Genomic DNA, 19,340 nt, shown 5'->3' on the forward strand with positions numbered 1-19,340 from the left:
ACTGATCGTTTGCGACTAAACAGTTCTTATTCATGATCTTTTAAGGGTGTGCCCATGAATAGAACTAACGTAAAGCATTGATCGTAAAAAGTTTTTTTCTATTTCTTTGGTATGTAATCTGCTTTGCAATAACGTAAATACAGTTGCATATATATTTAGTTAAGTCTACATACGTAGCTGAGGCTCAAACCCGTTTAAAAAAGAAACAGTTTAAGCAAATGCGTATAGATGGCAGAGTACTAACTTTAGTATAAAATTTTAAATACACACATCGTCAATAATAAAAATAACGGGATATACATACATGCAGGCACAAGCTACTACACTCACCATATCTTTTCTCACTTTTGATTCGCAACATAGTAATAAGAGTAAAAGGAAAAGCAATACAATGTTTTATAGTGTGTTACAAGCATCCGAATATACACACACACATTTAATTTCTACGATAGTTTTATTCATCATGTCTGCCGAAATCATGTTGCCAGTTTAGCTGGTTGTAAACACAGTGAATAAGTAACTTTTTTGAAAAAAAAAATAATTTTTTTTTTTTGAATCTGTCATATAAAAAAATTAAATATATTGTGTGATTTTAAACTCAGGGTGCATCCAAATTTGTGTTTTTTTTGTGTTATTGAAAAAGTGATATGTTTATTTATGTGTTTTGAGTGTGACATTTAAAAAATAATGTTTTATTTTGACATTTCTAATGTGACAACTACTATAGGATACACTTTTAATATAAAACAATTGAATTCGTAAGTTAATTAGTAATTTAAACTAAGTCATATAAGTCATTCGAAATTTTTTTTTATATCAAATAATTAGAATGTATATCGCGTATATCGATTTCTAAAATTGTTAAGATATCTTCTTTTTTTTTAAATTATGGAACGCAGTGAAACCTACTTGAAGGGAAAATGACATAAAATTAGAAATCTTCATATCAGAGATAACAGCTTATCAAACAGTGATACCATTTATTTTTTACTCCTCAAAGTCATTTGTACAAAAACAGTCAAAAATGTATAGGTAACGAACTTTGTAACCCATGTTTATTTTTAAAAGACCCTAACCTAAGTTAACCTTTTATTATTTTAATCCTATGGTATTTTTAGAAAGTCTTAAATATCGTTGGTAACTGTATTATGATTTAAAAAAACATTCTTGGTCTAATTTTATCAAATAATATTCCACGTATGAATATTTTAAATTTTTTTTTCAAATTTTTGAATTTTAAGTCCGGAAGTTTTTCACAGGTTTCAATTGAGAATTTTTTCGAACATTTTAAATTCAAATTCACATTACTGATTAAGTTGGTTTTTGAGAAGCCGTATGAAATGAATTTATAAAAAGTTGAGTGTATTTGCATGTTAACCTGCGGAAACATAATTTCGATAGTTATATAAATTAAGCCCTTATAACAAATTAAAAGCTTTTCCCAGAAGCATGGTGCCATTCTTGGCAAGCTCGTCGAGGGCCTAGTATTGTATAAGACACCTTCAATATCCTGAATGGCTACCGAAGTATTAAGTAATATTGTTTAAGGTCCAAAGGTTTCTCTATTATCTCTACATATCGTGAGTGTAGACCTGACTCGACAGACTTGTCCTAATAGACTTGTCCAGAAGTATCTCCAGTGTTTTAAGTAGAAACGATGAGTGTTATTGTTTCGAAAAATTTTAGCGGTACGTTGGTAGAGTCGCCCTACTTTAGGTATAGATATGACTTTGACCTAACTTCATTTCCTAAGGTTGATCAGATTTATGCCTTATAGATGACTCCTATGCGGATTTCTTTTCCTTTGTCATAAATGCTAAGCAAAATCTCTCCAAAGCCGTAATAGATTTCCACTTGGTTTTTCACTGTTTTGATTTTTATCTACTGCTTCCAAATCTTTAACTATATCCAATCGTGGATTGATAATGTTGGGGGGCTACTCATTTTAATAAGTTCGAGTTCCTTGAAATAGCCTAGAATCCACTATCTTCTCATATCCGTCTACCTTTTCGGCGACTAAGGTGTTCTGATTTTTGATTTCTGAAAGGTTTTGAATTAAATGTGACCCTGAACTGTCCAACATCTTGTGAATTCGAAGATATTATAAAATTTTCCCATATATCTCCGTGCTACCTTTGATAGAGCCGTGTCGAAGTTCTTCTATTTATCTGATGGTATCTGAATAGCGTACTTAGAGATTATAAACTTCATGTCGATGAAAGGATTTCGTTTTCCTCTTCTTTAAAATAAAATATCGCTATTTCCTGCGTTTGTATCTGTATTTTCAAGCTCAAGATTAATCCAAGAATAAGCTCTATTTAAGAAAATGTAAAACGTTAACCTGCAAATAGACATCTTGTTATAAAATGGCATTCCATATGAGATGTGTTGCCTAGAGTGATGTTACACAGTCGACTCACCATTTTTTAAATGTATTTAAATTTTCAATATTTTAAAGGGGATATAGCATTTTAAATTGTAGTACCTGTCTCAATAAACGAATGTACTTACTATGTTATTACCATTTGTATTTCTAAACATGTGATTCAATTTTTTTGATCGTAAAACAACTCTTTTATCCTTATTTGTCAGTTTTAGCCATAAATGGACATAATATTCTATTTTGCATATTATATTATTAGTATCTAACAATGTAGTAAAAATAATTATTATCATGTTTGGAATAAGCTAATTAGGTTGACCTCAAAGTGGATTTTATTTTAGTACCTTTATTTACTACTTAAAAAAAGAGCTTAATTTCGAAATTTTTCTTAAAGACAAGTGAAATTTACAAAAATTAGAAACCGTGGACAAATTTTTCGGGTACGTAACCCTAAACTCGCTTTTAAAAAATATCTAAGAACAGTCTACCTTTAACTTTATCTTAGTCTATCGAAGAGTTACCTTTTTCCTTAGAGCCTTCTCCATAAAAGAACCAATTTTGAGGATCATTGCTTATATTTTAGTTGTTCCGGTTACGGAAGTCTAAATTCGTACTTGAAACATAGTTATGAACATTCTCCATTAAATTGCCTTTCAAACGAAAAAAAAATCTAGATCGGTTCATCCGTTAAGGCGCTACGATGCCACAGACAGACAGACATACAGAATCACAAACAGAAAGACAGATAGACAGACAGACAGATAGAGAGACAGACAGGCAGATAGACTGACAGACAGACAGACACACAGACAGACAGACAGACAGACACAGACAGACACACACACAGTGGTCAAACACCCCTTTTTTTGATTTGGGAGGTAAAAAATAATAGGAGTCTTTTTGAGTATCAGAATGTACGAGAAGGATATCGGAGTGAAGTGATAGCTGCTATTAAAAAGCATTACCAACGTGGGCGATTTTAAATACAAATTTTTAGGTTCATTTCGAAGAGGTAACGTTTGGTAATTTTCATCAGTTTTATAAATTTTTTAGAAAATTCTTTCTTATAATAAAATAAAATCTTTAGTTCGGAGTGACTTTGGGAAAAATTTTAAAATTATGTTAAACCGTTCAATATAGAATTTCATAAAGAAACTATGATCGCAAAAAATTAAATACCTAATGTACTTAGTTAGGTATTAAATGAAGGTACCAACATTAATTCGAATTTTGTGATTTAGTTAATAAAATTTCATATGTTTATGAGTTTGCGATTAATTTTAAGTGTTTATGATTTGGATTATAAATTTTTTTAAAGTAATTAGTACTCTTATCAGACTTTATGTGGGTACTTATATTTGCAATAATATTTTTAATAATATTATTTTACTGATTATAATGGTATAATGTTTATTTATATGATTTTGATAATATCGAACTTGAATTCGTGAACACATTAATTTTGAGGCCCAATCATTAGTAAAAACTTCATCAAATTGGATGGCATACTAAACCGATTTATAATATACTTTGCCGATTTATAATATGTATTGATAATTTTTTAACGTTTTGTTAATTCTCTAATATTATGTTTTTTTCTTAAGATAAAATTTTTTTTTAAATACTTAATTAGAAGTTTTAAAATAAATATTATTTTTTTAAAAATTTTTTATTTTTAACACCCGGATTAAAAAAAAGGGTGTTATAAGTTTGACCGCTATGTTTTATGAAAGAAAATTTATTATTTTTGGCTGTTTGTAACTTAGTTTGACTTAACTTTGTAACTTGGCATACATTTTTGTTTTCTTTTTATAAACATTTTTTTTTCAATAATAATAATAATAATAAATAAATAAAATATGCATACTTAAAACCTGTTCTATAATATTTTTATTATATCAAAATATATTGCATTTTTATAATTTTATATTAAATAAAAAAATGTTTGCAAAAATATTTATGTTTTTAAAAATTTGTTTATATATTTTGTTAACTAGAAAGTGATTACAAACATCCGTTTAACATTTATAATTTTTTTAGCGTATCAGTGTTTTTTTTTTGCAAAGAATTTCATTTTGTATACATCATTCAATCTATTAGAATATGCAAATTAGTTGTCAACCATATTCTAAAAAGTAGAAGCTATTAATGATTAACAGGTAATAGCCTACAATGTCAATTTATTTTAATTAAAAAGATAATGGCTACATTTATCAGTAAAATAGGCAATTAAAGTTTTCTTTATTAGAGTCCTCAAAAAGCTAATAAATTCACTTCGAATGGTTAAATATATATGTCTAAATTTTCTATCAATATATAAACTTAAAAATTTGCGATGATCTTCAAAATCGATTCAGTTTGGAAAAGGCAAGACATATAATTTTAACATATAAATCATTACTATGGAAATGAATGATCAAATAAACATGACTCAATTCATTTCGAAAAGTGAAATGGTAAAATAATTAGGTAATTCAAAACAATAATTCAAAAGAACAAAGTCAACTCAAATATTTTAATTTCAATTAAAATATTTCCAAAAAATTCTCCCAAAAAATGATAGCTTTCTAAGTATCTTTACCATCACTTTGATTAATGAAGGAGTGTTATAAGTTTAAAGTGTTTAGTAAGTCTGTGTGTCCGTGTGTTTCTCAGTGCATCGTAGCCCTTAAACGGTCGAACCGACTTGATTGACAACATTTTATAGCTAAGTTTCCAAAAATCGATTTGCAAAAAATAAATCGCATTTGTCGGGGGTTTTTTAAATTTTGTAAATTTCACTTGTTTTAATTTTTGTTTATTTAAAGCGAGAAATAACTTTTCAGAAAAGCATTACTTCGGTATTTTTTTATTTTTATATAAATTCTAAAGAAAACACTCCTTAGCATTCAATCGAATCTGTAATAAAAAATGTCAGACTTCATTACAGCGAATCGATGTCGGATTTTGTCATAAAAATTTTATGAAATGAAATAAAACAGATTAAAATTTAGTGCACATTCAAAGTCAAAAAATTATTATGGTAATTTTATTACATGTCTCTGGGTTTTTATGTGTCAATAAAAATCAAAGTTTTTTTAGTTCATTTTTACTCTGATGATAGAGAGATGATAGATTCACTAAGAGAAGTTAATTGTCATCGACATCGTTGTATAGTTGACTATCGGTGAACGGAAACATTACTCTGCAAATATTGCGTTATGATTGTTGCGATATGGTCGTTGAAATTACACATTGGATTTTGGAGGAAAGATTTTTCTTTAAATACTAAGAAGTCGTCATATTATCTCAGTTGATTAAGTATGGTCTGGTGTAGTGCATAGTATATCAACTACACCTCTGAAATTGAGGAGCTGATAAATGAAATTATCAGCGGAAATAAGGTGGTAAAACACATATATAGTATCGCAATGGGCTCTATAGCCTAAGTGTGTCCTTCGTGAACAGTCAATATAACCTAACCTAAGAATGCGTAGAATTCTCATCGACTTCGTGGGCTGCATTCGACTACGGGTGAATGGTGGCAAAATAATCGAAATTATATATTAAATTTTTAAGATAATACGATTTCTACGTTGAAAAAGTTTTTTTTTTTTTATATATTGGCAAAAAAAATTTTTCTCATTGTAGATAATGTATTTGAATGATTTAATATATCCCCTCTTTTCACTGTCTCACATCCATACGTTCTAACATCTTTTAAAGGCAAATAAAATTCTTAAGGAAAAATGTTTTTATTAACAATTTTTCTAAATTATACAAAAGCATAAAAAGATGTGTGTATTGTTACAACAATGATTGATGTATGTACGAACTAAAGTTTTTCCCTCGTTGAAAATAGAGGGTATAACAGACTTTGATAAATTAGACAGGTATTGTTGTAATCCTTTTGCTAAAGGTAGCTGATTTATTATTATTATTTTTTTTTATGCAGGAAATTGTTGGAGCATATATGTCGTCTTTTAATATCATTCTTAATTAACACATAAACTACAGATACGCACAAGTACACAGAAATACAATTACTTAGATCGAGAAAAAAATTTTCTTCAATATACATATAGTGTCTCAAAAAATGTATACACAATTACTAGGTCGTGGGAAAGGTGGCAGCCGCCACCGGCGCAACAGAAATAGAGGCGCAAAACAAAATGTATGTTTTATACGCAAAACAAACACTTAGTAAAGAATCATGTAAAAGGCGCTCATTAATTTACATAAAGTCAAAGATCTTTTTTAAAACCCACTAACTTTGAGCCAGTCTTTTCAGCTGTGATGTTAATTTTTCGCTAGCTATTACCAATGTGCTTAATTCCGGGACCAGGACTCCACATTCTTGAAATCTATTAGAGCTAGACTAATTTTGACCACAAATTTGAAAAGTATCACCCAAATTTAGTAGGATTACATACTTGGTTTATCAAAATTGGGTAAAATTTGGATGTGATAGAGCAAAATGAAATTTTTTGGATTTTGATGACGTCATAAAGTAGAAAAATTTGATTTTTTTGGTAACACAGGCAAATTTAATCCGATCTTATTGGAATTTTTTTTGAAACCCACTGATTTTGGGCCAGTCTTTTCAGCTGTGATGTTAATTTTTCGCTAGCTATTACCAATGTGCTTAATTCCGGGACCAGGACTCCACATTGTTGAAATCTATTAGAGCAAGGTTAATTTTGATCACAAATTTGAAAAGTATGACCCAAATTTAGTAGGATTACATACTTGGTTTATCAAAATTGGGTAAAATTTGGATGTGATAGAGCAAAATGAAATTTTTTGGATTTTGATGACGTCATAAAGTAGAAAAATTTGATTTTTTTGGTAACACAGGCAAATTTAATCCGATCTTATTGGAATTTTTTTTGAAACCCACTGATTTTGGGCCAGTCTTTTCAGCTGTGATGTTAATTTTTCGCTAGCTATTACCAATGTGCTTAATTCCGGGACCAGGACTCCACATTGTTGAAATCTATTAGAGCAAGGTTAATTTTGATCACAAATTTGAAAAGTATGACCCAAATTTAGTAGGATTACATACTTGGTTTATCAAAATTGGGTAAAATTTGGATGTGATAGAGCAAAATGAAATTTTTTGGATTTTGATGACGTCATAAAGTAGAAAAATTTGATTTTTTTGGTAACACAGGCAAATTTAATCCGATCTTATTGGAATTTTTTTTGAAACCCACTGATTTTGGGCCAGTCTTTTCAGCTGTGATGTTAATTTTTCGCTAGCTATTACCAATGTGCTTAATTCCGGGACCAGGACTCCACATTCTTGAAATCTATTAGAGCTAGGTTAATTTTGACCACAAATTTGAAAAGTATGATCCAAATTTAGTAGGATTACATACTTGGTTTATCAAAATTGGATAAAATTTGGATGTGATAGAGCAAAATGAAATTTTTTGGATTTTGATGACGTCATAAAGTAGAAAAATTTGATTTTTTTGGTAACACAGGCAAATTTAATCCGATCTTATTGGAATTTTTTTTGAAACCCACTGATTTTGGGCCAGTCTTTTCAGCTGTGTTGTTAATTTTTCGCTAGCTATCACCAATGTGCTTAATTCCGGGACCAGGACTCCACATTCTTGAAATCTATTAGAGCTAGGTTAATTTTGATCACAAATTTGAAAAGTATGACCCAAATTTAGTAGGATTACATACTTGGTTTATCAAAATTGGATAAAATTTGGATGTGATAGTGCAAAATCAGTAGGATTACATAAAAATTGCCAATTTTGTTTGTATTACTCTGTAGTATTTACTTTATTTATTATCAACAAAATTTCGACGTTAATCAGTTCCTTGTGCAACATACCCCAGTATCATTTAAAAGAGTAACGAGTTCCTTGTTTTTTTCGGAATCGTATAGAGAAATCAACACTTTAATTTGACATTCTATCATTTGAATAAATTTAAAAAGTTTATCATTTAAATGCACAGACTCTTTAAAGTAAAATGACACGATTATGGCAACTCTCCCCCATTTTGCCTTTCCTTTTATGTTAAATACTATCAATCTACGAATTTTCATCAAAATCATTAGAGCCGATCCCGATATATATAAGGTGCAATCTACATACTTGCCACCGGCGCTATGTACCCTCGTTACGGCCCTGTTTAATTTATCAAACACATATATTGTTTTTTTTCCTGAATAGTGTATTTTTCAATTAAACTGCACCTGTATTTGAATGATGTACGTAAACAACAAAGTCTAATAAAGTTGCTTGACAATGAAAGCAAAAATAACGGTGTTTTGTTTATTTAACCTTGCAAATTTGGTTTCAATATCAATATTCTAATGCAAAAGACAAAATAAATATTCATTATAGTACTATAAAGTAGTATTATATGACTCATTTGTTCGTTTTCGGTAAGGAAACACAATCATATATTATTTTTAATAAAATTCAGGAGGGATTATATTCATTTTATTTACTTTAACATGTATTCAAATTTAGACAAATAATTATTTTACTAGACATTTTAAGTTTCGTAATTACAATCGGTGCAATTACCCATTCTTAAAACTGGAAGTAATTAATAATTAGCTTGCAGCCTCTAGACAAAATATATAATAATGATAAATACGTCACTAAATAAACCAGATTTTCAAGTTTTTTTATTATTTAGGGTAAATAGAATAAAAAAAAATTTTTAAATTAATTTTCATTGACGATTCGAAAAATATTTTGCATAGCTCCGAAATACCAGAATCGATTCGAAAAAGATTTTAGGTGATGTCACAAAAATTAAATAAACGCTAAAAAAATCTGGTTTTTGGATATCGGCAAATATATTATATGATGAGCTTGAGCGCATCGTTTCTAAGATATGGATCAGAATCGCGTACGATAGGTGATTTTTTTTAAGCAATTTCCTACAATACTTAAGAAACTTGTCGTTTAATCTTTCAATCGTAAAATGAACTAAATTTTTGTGTTTTCTATTTAATTAGTAAACTACTTTTACTGCAACCCTCTTAGCACATGCCTAATGAAATCACCATATTTGTTTGAATTTCCTTATGCCTACCTGGTGTTTCAAGAAGTCTTTATAGAAAATATTATTGCGTGACTTTTGTAACTTTATATAAAAGTCAAATATATTTATGATTATTATAACTTGCGATAAATATTATTCTTTTTATGAACCTTTTTAACAACTTTTGAGGCTATTAACAGTTTAGTCATAGTATTCCATTTAAATCTTCAAGTTGGTAATCTCAGTTTATTTAGTCACATACCACGGAATTTAAGAGGAAAGTTTTTAACCATGATAGTAGTTAGCTGGTGATCCGTCACACTGTATTGTTTGATTATACATTAAGCCTAAGCTTTTTCTATCATCGCTTTGTAACCTAGTAAACGTGTCGACGACGCGTCTTCGCGACGTAGCAGAAAGCAAATTGAAATCAGATTAGCAAGCTTATGAAAACGTCGAAAATATAATATATTTTACAAGTTACGAGCACATTAACGGCAGATACACCTGGTAGCTGGATAACGAACGCAATCTCCATGATTGTAAGCCTCGAAAATCTTTGTAGGTAGAAACTTGGCTAAGCCTCCACAAACCGTACGAAAAACCTCAATAAAAAGGTTCCCGGTTTCTTTAAACATTATTTATACGGAAGTTCGAATGTCGAATGAGCAAAAAAAGAAGTTTCTATACTTGATTTCATTAAAATCACGTCAGTTAAAATCACGTCAAAGCATTCAAAGTATACTCATCTCATGTGGCATAAAGTATACAAATAATTAAACTATCATCACCTTCAATCAACTTAGTAACATTATTTAAAATGATTGAGATGACCGCTATATCTTTCATGTAATCAACGCAACAGTGTTGATAATACTGAAAGGAAGTTAAAATTATTATTTTTTTCTACGTATAATTTTGTTTTTGTGCATTGTTTTTCATTTCTAGTGGTTCTAAACTAAGAGTTTGCTATTGTTTTATTTATTATCTTTTAAATGTGTTACTATACTTGTATACTGTCTTTTAATTAATTATTAATATCCAGAACGGAAGTTGTGGTGTGCAGTCAACCAAATGATACAAAATTAATTTGAGTTTTCCAAGAATTCTTTTTGTTGAGTTAAAAGATTGCATTTTTTATGGATTGGAAATGTGGTTTAACCTTGTCTGAAAAATACAATTTCTGGTTTTTATCCTTGAACGTATGAGCTAGAGTAAAGCTTTTTTTAGACGTTTCATTGAAATGAAACTTTTGTAAAATTTTGACGATTGTGTTATATTAGATTAAATTTGAGTATAAGGAGTCTAAGTAAAATCTTTGATACTGCGACCAGTTTGATCTAAAATACCTCCTATTGGATTATATAAATAATGAATTAGTACAATTACAAAATATTTTAGAACTATGTATTACTGAAAGTGGTAATATACCATTATTGTAATATTTCTATACTTTTTCGTAAAATTAACCACATATAAAAAACAAGTGAAAAGAAACAATTGACTGAGTTAATTGTTGAAATACCATGCATAGTCAGTGTTGATTTCTTTATCACATAACACATACAAAAATGTATAGACAGTGTTGATGCGCAATCGTTTGTTTTTATGACGTACCACGTAAATAACAAAAGATATATACCTATATTAATACATACTATAAAATTTGCACCTAATTAACGCCCTCGTGAGTAAACAGTGATGTTTACAAAAAAATGTTTCAAACAAAAGTTTTTTATTTTTTTATAAGGAACATTTTTTTGCATTTAAACTTTTGTTCTATCTATAACGGTTTACAAGATGGGTCCTACGGACCCAAGACCCAATTGACCTATGATGCTCATTTACGAACTTGACCTCACTTTTTACGTCCTGAGTACGCTGTAAAAATTTCAGCTCGATATCTTTTTTCGTTTTTGAGTTATCGTGACCACAGACGGACGGACGGACGGACGGGCAGCCGGAAATGGACTAATTAGGTGATTTTATGAACAGCTATGACAAAATTTTTTTCCTAGCATCATTATTTTTAAGCGTTACAAACTTGGGACTAAACTTAATATACTATGTATATTTCATATATACATGGTATAAAAACAAGATATGGTTAAAATTTTACGACACTTTGTATATTTAAACTACTTAAAGTAGTATGTAATATAAAAATTTATAATAATAATATAACAAAAATTAAAATTATATAAATAATAATAATTATATTCAAATAAATACCAAACACAGTTAGTCATTATGAATTCAATCAAATGATAAAAACATTACATGCAATTGAAATAATAATAAAATGCTATTAAACATTTGACATTAATTAAAATATAAAATATGATAATATAATAATTCCGTGTTGATCTGTTGGACCATATTTTTTTATGTTATAGCCAGAGAGTTGTCTGTTTAGTCAATCTGAAAGTTTTTTTAGAATATTGCCTCTTTCAAATCGCCTAACTATACGAATTGTTTTCTTTTGATTCTCGAATTTTCTTCTTATTTATGTCACAAAATCAGAATTCGGTTTAAATTCTTCACATGCTACCTACTTTAAAAAAGGGATATTTGTGATTTTTTAATTATCCGAAAGATCACTCAAAGTTTAATTCGTTTGGTTTTCGCTATACCACCATGATTGAGTCACCTTTTAGAGGAAAGAATAACTGTTCAATAGTGATTGAAGTCTGACTGGAAATTTTTAAGAAGTCAGGTGGAATCCAAGAACAACTCAATCTTATATTAACATCGAATGATAACTTTGAGTGTCAGATGTCCAAATTCTGGTTTCCGGTACAAGAACGGAAAGTGCAAGTAAAAAGTAGTTTTTACCTGTAGCAGAGTTTACCTCCATCGACTTCTTTGATAATCTTTTTTTTTAGGGATAGTATGGTTAATATGTCTAATAATTAGATCAAATAATAAATTTTTAGATTATTAAAACATTCGTTTCTTCTTTCTATTACTTCTTCAGAAAAAAAAAATGTAAATTAACTTGATCAATTAGCCTTGGGCAAAGCTAGTCAGTCAACCAAGCCTTGATTTACTAGCCTAGGCTAACACATGGGAAAATGTTAGTAAACCAAGGATTGATATATTTGGGTGCAGCGTTACCGAAAACTTAGGAAAGGATGATTGGTAAATGTCTTAGTCTGTATATGTAACAAATTTTGACAGCTATACAGGACGTTTATTAATAAAATTTATTATCAAGATTAATTAAACATTGCTTCGTTAGCGTGCAGAAAAATTGAGCCGCAGTTTGACATTTTCGATTCTTTATAAAATTTGTTTGCAAGTGCGTATAAGACTTTCTCAAAATTGTGCTATCAGCTCTTGGACTACAATATTTTTGATTAGATCAAAATACACACAAATATTTTGGTTTATAAATTATAATTATTGTACAGTTATTTTGTTACAATTATTTTATTATGATTGCAATAAATTTTTTAAAGAAATGTTTTTTCATAATAAAATAAAAAATTTTTAAGTTTGAGTCAACGAATTCGAAAATATAGAAGGTTCGGATCAATAAAACGAATTAATTGTGGATCTGTGTTCTCTTCTACGATGTAAGAGACAATAAAATGCACAAAATAGAATGGTGGTGACATTAAAATTATATTATAGCAGCAAGTTTAGTAATGCATTTAGAGCAAAACATTGTTTCCTACAAAATCAGGTCTTGATCTTAGTCATTTCGTCACGTGTAATCTTCATGCTTACCATTTACACTGCCTTATAAATGTATGCTAAAAAACCCAAATAAATAGAAACTGACTGAGTCATAAGTAAACCCCCAAGAAGTTGAATTAATGTGCATCGTATTTCATCATTCGTTCATTTTACCATTCGTATTCATAACTTTGGTAAGGTATTATAATAAACATGAGTAATTATAATTTCTGTTATTATTATTATTAACTAAATATAATTATTATATAAAATGGGCTCAGTCACCGGATTTTTCAATTATATAATAATGTGAAAAATGCAAATTGACTATTTTACAAATTTAATTTATATTTTTCAATTAAATTTATCTACTAGTTAAATTTTGCTTTCATGTTAATAGTCAACATGACTATTAACATGAAAGCAGTTAGAATAAGTGTATTATTTAATAATCCAAAATATAAATAGTAGAGCAATTTCTTTTAGTTTAGATACTATGGAATTTGGAAAAAATGTCCGTTTACGAAATTACTTTGGTTGTATTAGAATACGACTTCATGTTTGGAGCAATCTGCAATTAAAATTTTCATGTGAATGGCCTTTTAAGCAAATCTTTCAGATATTTGGTTGGTAAATGATTGTAAATAAAATCACTGCACCCTTAAAGGCAGCAAAAATTTCTTTGTCAATTATAAAAAACTATTTATCACAGGAAATTTCCAAAGCCCTGAGAAGGCAACATCAATCCGGTTTACTATCACGTAGGCACACGCCTTTCACAAATAAATGTATGTACTCGTGGTTTTCGTGATTTAGAATGAGTTAGGGGATAAATAGACAGGCAGACAGACAGACACGGATAGCTTTTTTTTAACAATGGGTCTATGTATATATCATATTTGGGTACACTCGTTAAAAATATCATCTTGATTCAACTGTATGATTTTCTCAATTTACCAGAACTTGCTGAAACTACGGCCATAGCTGCTACTTGATCGATCGGCGTTTCGTTTCCCCACTTTACATCGTTTTTGTACGGTTGCCTTGCATTAATCAAGCAGGTACATTTTTTGATGCCACAGTAAGGACTATTACTTATCGGGCTCTTATATGTATAGTTAAGATATTTCGTACATAAATAAGTTTGATTTAATGGCACATGGCGCGACTGACTCCTGGTATGTGTATAGTTATTAAATTATAATACCTATAATTCAAACTAACCGGCTTCTACTTTGTTTTCTTTATATTTTGTTAATGCTTATTGCTTTTTGAATATAATACTTATGTCCGGAAGTTTGCGTCTACAAGATTGTTTGATTTCCGTTTCATAAAATGGTAATTTTTCTATATAATCAAAATGTTTGGGTTTATAAAATTTTTTGCTTAACAGATGAAAGCAAATTTGTTTGAATAATTTCTTTTCATTATACTTAAGATTACTTTATTTTTTATTTTACCAGAATACAGAAACTGGTAATTGTTCAAAATGCATTCAAATACCTTTATTTCGTTCTCTCTTTCCATGAGTGCAGAATTGATTGGACAAAAATAAGCTGATTGACGCAAAAAGAAGATAATTTTGTATTCAAAATTTAATTTCTAAATTAGTACTTTACTTTCAAATGACGGTGTTGATAGTAAAAACTAAATTAAAGTTTGGAAAAACGTGGTTAGAAATAATAGAAGTCTAGTAAACTTGGTAACAAAATGAATTGTATTGAAAAATAATTTAAGTAATCTGATCAAGCTTTAAATTATTAAAATACTTTGGCTAACATACGGTTTGTGAAAGCAAATATAAATTGAAAACTATTGATTCATAAATATAGTTTTACAAGGTGGTTTAAAAGTATTAATTTATCTCGACATTTAAAGCTACGAATTCTTTCTATTTCTAATTTATTTAAGTAGTATTGACTACAGAAACTGTGATGAAAATTGTGGTTTAAAAATTATGCTCTTGGCCTCGATATCATGACCAAAGAATACAATGTAGAGTTGCCAACTCAAAGTTCCAGGAATTCGGGAGATAAACCAAAAAATCGAGAGATAGTGAAATTAATTTAATTGTAGCACCGAATTATAATACTGTTTGATATTTTTGATGTTTTGTTTACTCACTTTTTCCATAATTAAATATTTAAATAAATATGCTTCAAATAATTTAAAATAAAAGCTGCTCAAAATTGATAGCGGGAGTCGGAGGAGACTACACGATTTCAGGAGTCCCCCAATCAAATCTGGATAGTTGGAAACCTTATACCTTACATGGTTTGAAGAACAAGACCAAGTCTTTTTTATCGTTTTTCAAGACTTAAATTCAATTAGTATTTAAGCACAGAGTACCGTCAAAGGGGCTCAAAGCCTTATACTTTCATAGAATATTGGATATGGTCGGATAAAAGTTTGTATACTCTGTCTACATCAGGAGGAGATAAGATAATCATATTTTTGGTTGTACAATTATATTACATTTTGAAAATGTTCATTTTAGTATCCTAACGGAAATTTATTCTCCATTTTTCGAGCTCTAAGTTCTTACATGCAAGACTAATCATAAAATGCTAATGCAAAGACTATGTGTATGAGAGCAAGATACAGACTTAATCTACAATCCAGACCGAGACAGTTGAAATCAATCTTCAGATTTAATTGAAATTCTGAACTACATCCAGCTCCAATTGCATACAGTGGTTACTTCAACAGCATGCAAACAAAGGAGCATCCCGATGTGAATGTCTTAAACAAATTTTTGTCAACGTTGAAGATAAGAAGGTCTTCTTAATTGCTGTTTAATTTATAAAGCCCCGTTGTTTGTTGGTCAATTGAGACAGTCTTCAATTGATATTTATTGACTATCAAAAACTGCCATATTAGAGATGGTTTTTGGACTACTCTTGTGTTTGCAAAGGTATATCCTTAAATAAAACACCCGGTATAATTCTTTAATAATTATTGTGAGTGTTATTTATTCACATATTATGACAATTGAAGTAATGTATATATAATATGAAGGTTATGGTTGATTGATTTGATATTTGATTTACCTAAACCAACAAATCAACTTAAACATATACTCATAGCTATATATTGAGTGAATGTGTGTACTCATAATATTATTTAAATCCAAGTCATGTAATATATTAACTGTTTTTTTGTATTAAATATTAGTTTATAACTAATATTGTTGTAGGCGTTTCTTCATAAATATTATTGTTGTTTGATTATTATTTCAATTTATAAATATTGTATACAAAATGTAAGTCGAATCAATGTGTTTATTGTGCTGAGTCTATTAAGTTGGCAATTCTACTCTATTGAGAGGAAAAGTAATCGCTACGAATGAAATTATCTAGAGATCATTGGGAAACATGAGAGTACAACGAACTATAGGAAATAGCTTCATTGTTAGAAGCATGATTAGAATTATGAATTGAATTCAAGCTTTATAAATTAAAAACCTATTTTTAAGTTTTATCCACTCCCATTCTTCAGAATCTTTTTGTTAATGGAGGGCACAAACGCATTTCACGTCTGAATCTGTCTTTTATTAAACAAGATGCTCCTTAATTTGCAAAATCAAAGCGCGTTTATCGCAATCCCTTGATTACTGGGATTTTACACATGTCATTCGACAAACTAAGATGTAACTGCAAACAACAGCTAGACCATTTGTCTGTGTTCGGTTGAAACTGACTACGATACAGCAGAGAGAGGTAATAGGCCTCATAAGGCTTTTGTGAGGACGATGAAACCTTTATGCATGCTAATTACGCTTATAAAAGCTTGCAGCGAGTCAAATATCAAATGTTTATGTGGGTAATTCCGACAAAAAACTGTCTCTGCCCTCGGCAGAATGCTATAGCTTATTTTTCCTAAAACCTTTAGGCGTATGTGCCACGGAATCATCTTCGCTACACCTCCTGTTGCCATTTATATTATTAAAAGAAGCACGAGTAGAGACTAGACAGTCCGCACGAGTTACACATACTGTTTTTTCTACGAATCAGGGGCCAAGTTTTCGTTTTGCACCATTTCCATACTACGGCAAGTAGATAATTATTCATTGAGGGAGAAAAATCTATTCTTCACTCACAAATGATCATTCGTACGTCAAGTAACTTTGGCGCAAGGAACAATTATTCATTTGTAACACTAGAAGCAGTGCGGAAATAGAGTACCTATACTTACCTTCGCATAGGTAAACACATATTTTTCACTGTTGGTTCATAATGATTGATAATTTTAATATTAGTTTTTCATTTTCCCTATATTTATTTAGCTCATTCATAATCTCCCCCATGTTCATTGAACATTCTCCCAGACCAATCATATTCTGTGATATAAGCTGGTCTCTAATATCAAATAAATGAGATCACATTGCAATATTTTGCTCATAAATTTATTACCTTGTGACATATTTATCCAATAAAATTTTAATTACTTTCAGGAATGTTTAACAATAGTTATTTTTATTATCAATCTTTTATATAACCGAACTTTATAGACATTTGCTCACGGCAGCAGCTATACAGACCTTACATTTTAATAAAAATTTTATAGTCAACAATTTGATAAGTTGCTATCGGGTTTTATTCATTCGTACACTCGTATCGGTATATATATTCTAATATACATTTTACCGTATGAAATAATATATATTTATGTTCTGAAAATGGTATATAATTTCCTTAAGCCATTTTTGTAAATTGTTTTGATACTTATATTCCAATTAAATAGTTTTTTTGTTAGTAAAATTAGTGTTTGAGAGAATCTTAATGTTATACTAATAATGATGTCAGTTAAGTCTAATGTTTAAAATAATCTGATGGGAGTATCAATTCACAGATTGATTGTTCCCGTCTAATTTTTTAACACAAGCGGACCTCTACCAAAAAAGATTTGACGTATTGGTCTGTCAATCTGTTCAGCTTTAAAGATTATAACCTTTTTACATTTATTGAAATATTTTTTCTAGTTCTTATAAGAACAACTGGATCAATATTATTTCATGTCTGGAAAGATATTGTTGTGAATGGAACCAAGCTTATAGAGGAAAACATATTCTTGAAATAAATTCGAATAAAATTTGGCTAAAATGAGACGACATTTCTCAAGCCTGGGTGTGAATAAAAACGTTGTCTTAAAAACTAAGACTGGATTTATTAATTTTGTACAATACTTGATTGATTAGCTTTAGGCAAAATTTTTAAACTTTGGGCATTGATGACACAGGATTTTTTTAAAAGTATTACTCTTGACTAAATTGCCCAACTATTTTAAAAAATGCGACCTTACCGAAAAATAAATTAGTTAAAATATATTCTTTACTGAAAAGTTAGAAATTGAACCCCTCCTACTTTCGTGACCCAGCTTCTCATTTTCTGTAAAACTTACCTCTAAAAAATATAATGTCGAAAAGTTAAATCTCCTCTTTAAGTAATTGATCTATTATTTAAAACAAGCAAGAAACCAAAAAAATAAGAAAAAAGTTAAGATAAAAAGAAGGCAATGAACTGCAGGCGTTACGTTTCTTTATCCTCTTCTTCTCTGTTATACTTTGTCGCGCTATGAAATACGCCATGTATTGTATAACTGGTCTCTAAGATTTAAAATGTAGGAAAAATAATTAAAATGCGAAAAAATGAAAAGTAAATACAAGAGAAAAAAAAAATGCTGAAAACTTAAGGATTTAAGTCTTTTGTTAGACATTAAAAAAAATTTTCCCCAAGTATAATATTGTTTAAAAACACATCTCACGTAAAAAGAAGTTTACGTATATATGTATACAAAATAATATCAGCTTTCAAGAAAAATGTATAAAAAATGCATTTTATTTATGAAAAACACATACTATATCGTGTAGAGTATTTGTAAGGGAGTGTCTGGAACAGCAATGACTATAATTTTCAAACACAACAACCCTTATCATGACGTGTCTAGCTCATTTGAACAGAGCGATCACAGTATGGTATGTTTTTAGTGCCGGTGGATAAATGCATCACATCATACAGTCAAGGTACTATTAATGTTTATTCTCCATGACAGTGTTGGGCTGTGAAATTGTGATTCAGAAACTTAGACGATTTATGAAAATATCTTTTTGAAGTTTGTTTAAGATTTGTTAAAGTTTATGTTTCATGGCACTGTAGACGGATAAAAATTTGAGTCATCTCATTGAAATCATCAAAATAACGGATTCGATAAAATTGCGGGTTCGAATCCAGGCAGCGACACATTGGCGTCGCTTGAATAAGAAAGAAGTAACTTCCCA

The 19,340-nt window shown here is 29.4% G+C and overlaps 1 protein-coding gene across 1 annotated transcript in view; it reads left to right on the top strand.

The window, feature by feature from the left end:
• Window positions 1-618: 618 nt before the first annotated feature.
• Window positions 619-19,340, top strand: part of LOC123299724 (unconventional myosin-XVIIIa) — a 274,559-nt gene continuing 255,837 nt past the window's right edge. The window contains exon 1 of the mRNA XM_044882037.1: window positions 619-758. The gene's annotated coding sequence lies outside the window, so the exon portion shown is untranslated. The remainder of the gene's footprint in view (window positions 759-19,340) is intronic.

Source organism: Chrysoperla carnea, chromosome 5 (genome assembly GCF_905475395.1).
Source record: "Chrysoperla carnea chromosome 5, inChrCarn1.1, whole genome shotgun sequence".
Lineage (NCBI taxonomy): Eukaryota > Metazoa > Arthropoda > Insecta > Neuroptera > Chrysopidae > Chrysoperla > Chrysoperla carnea.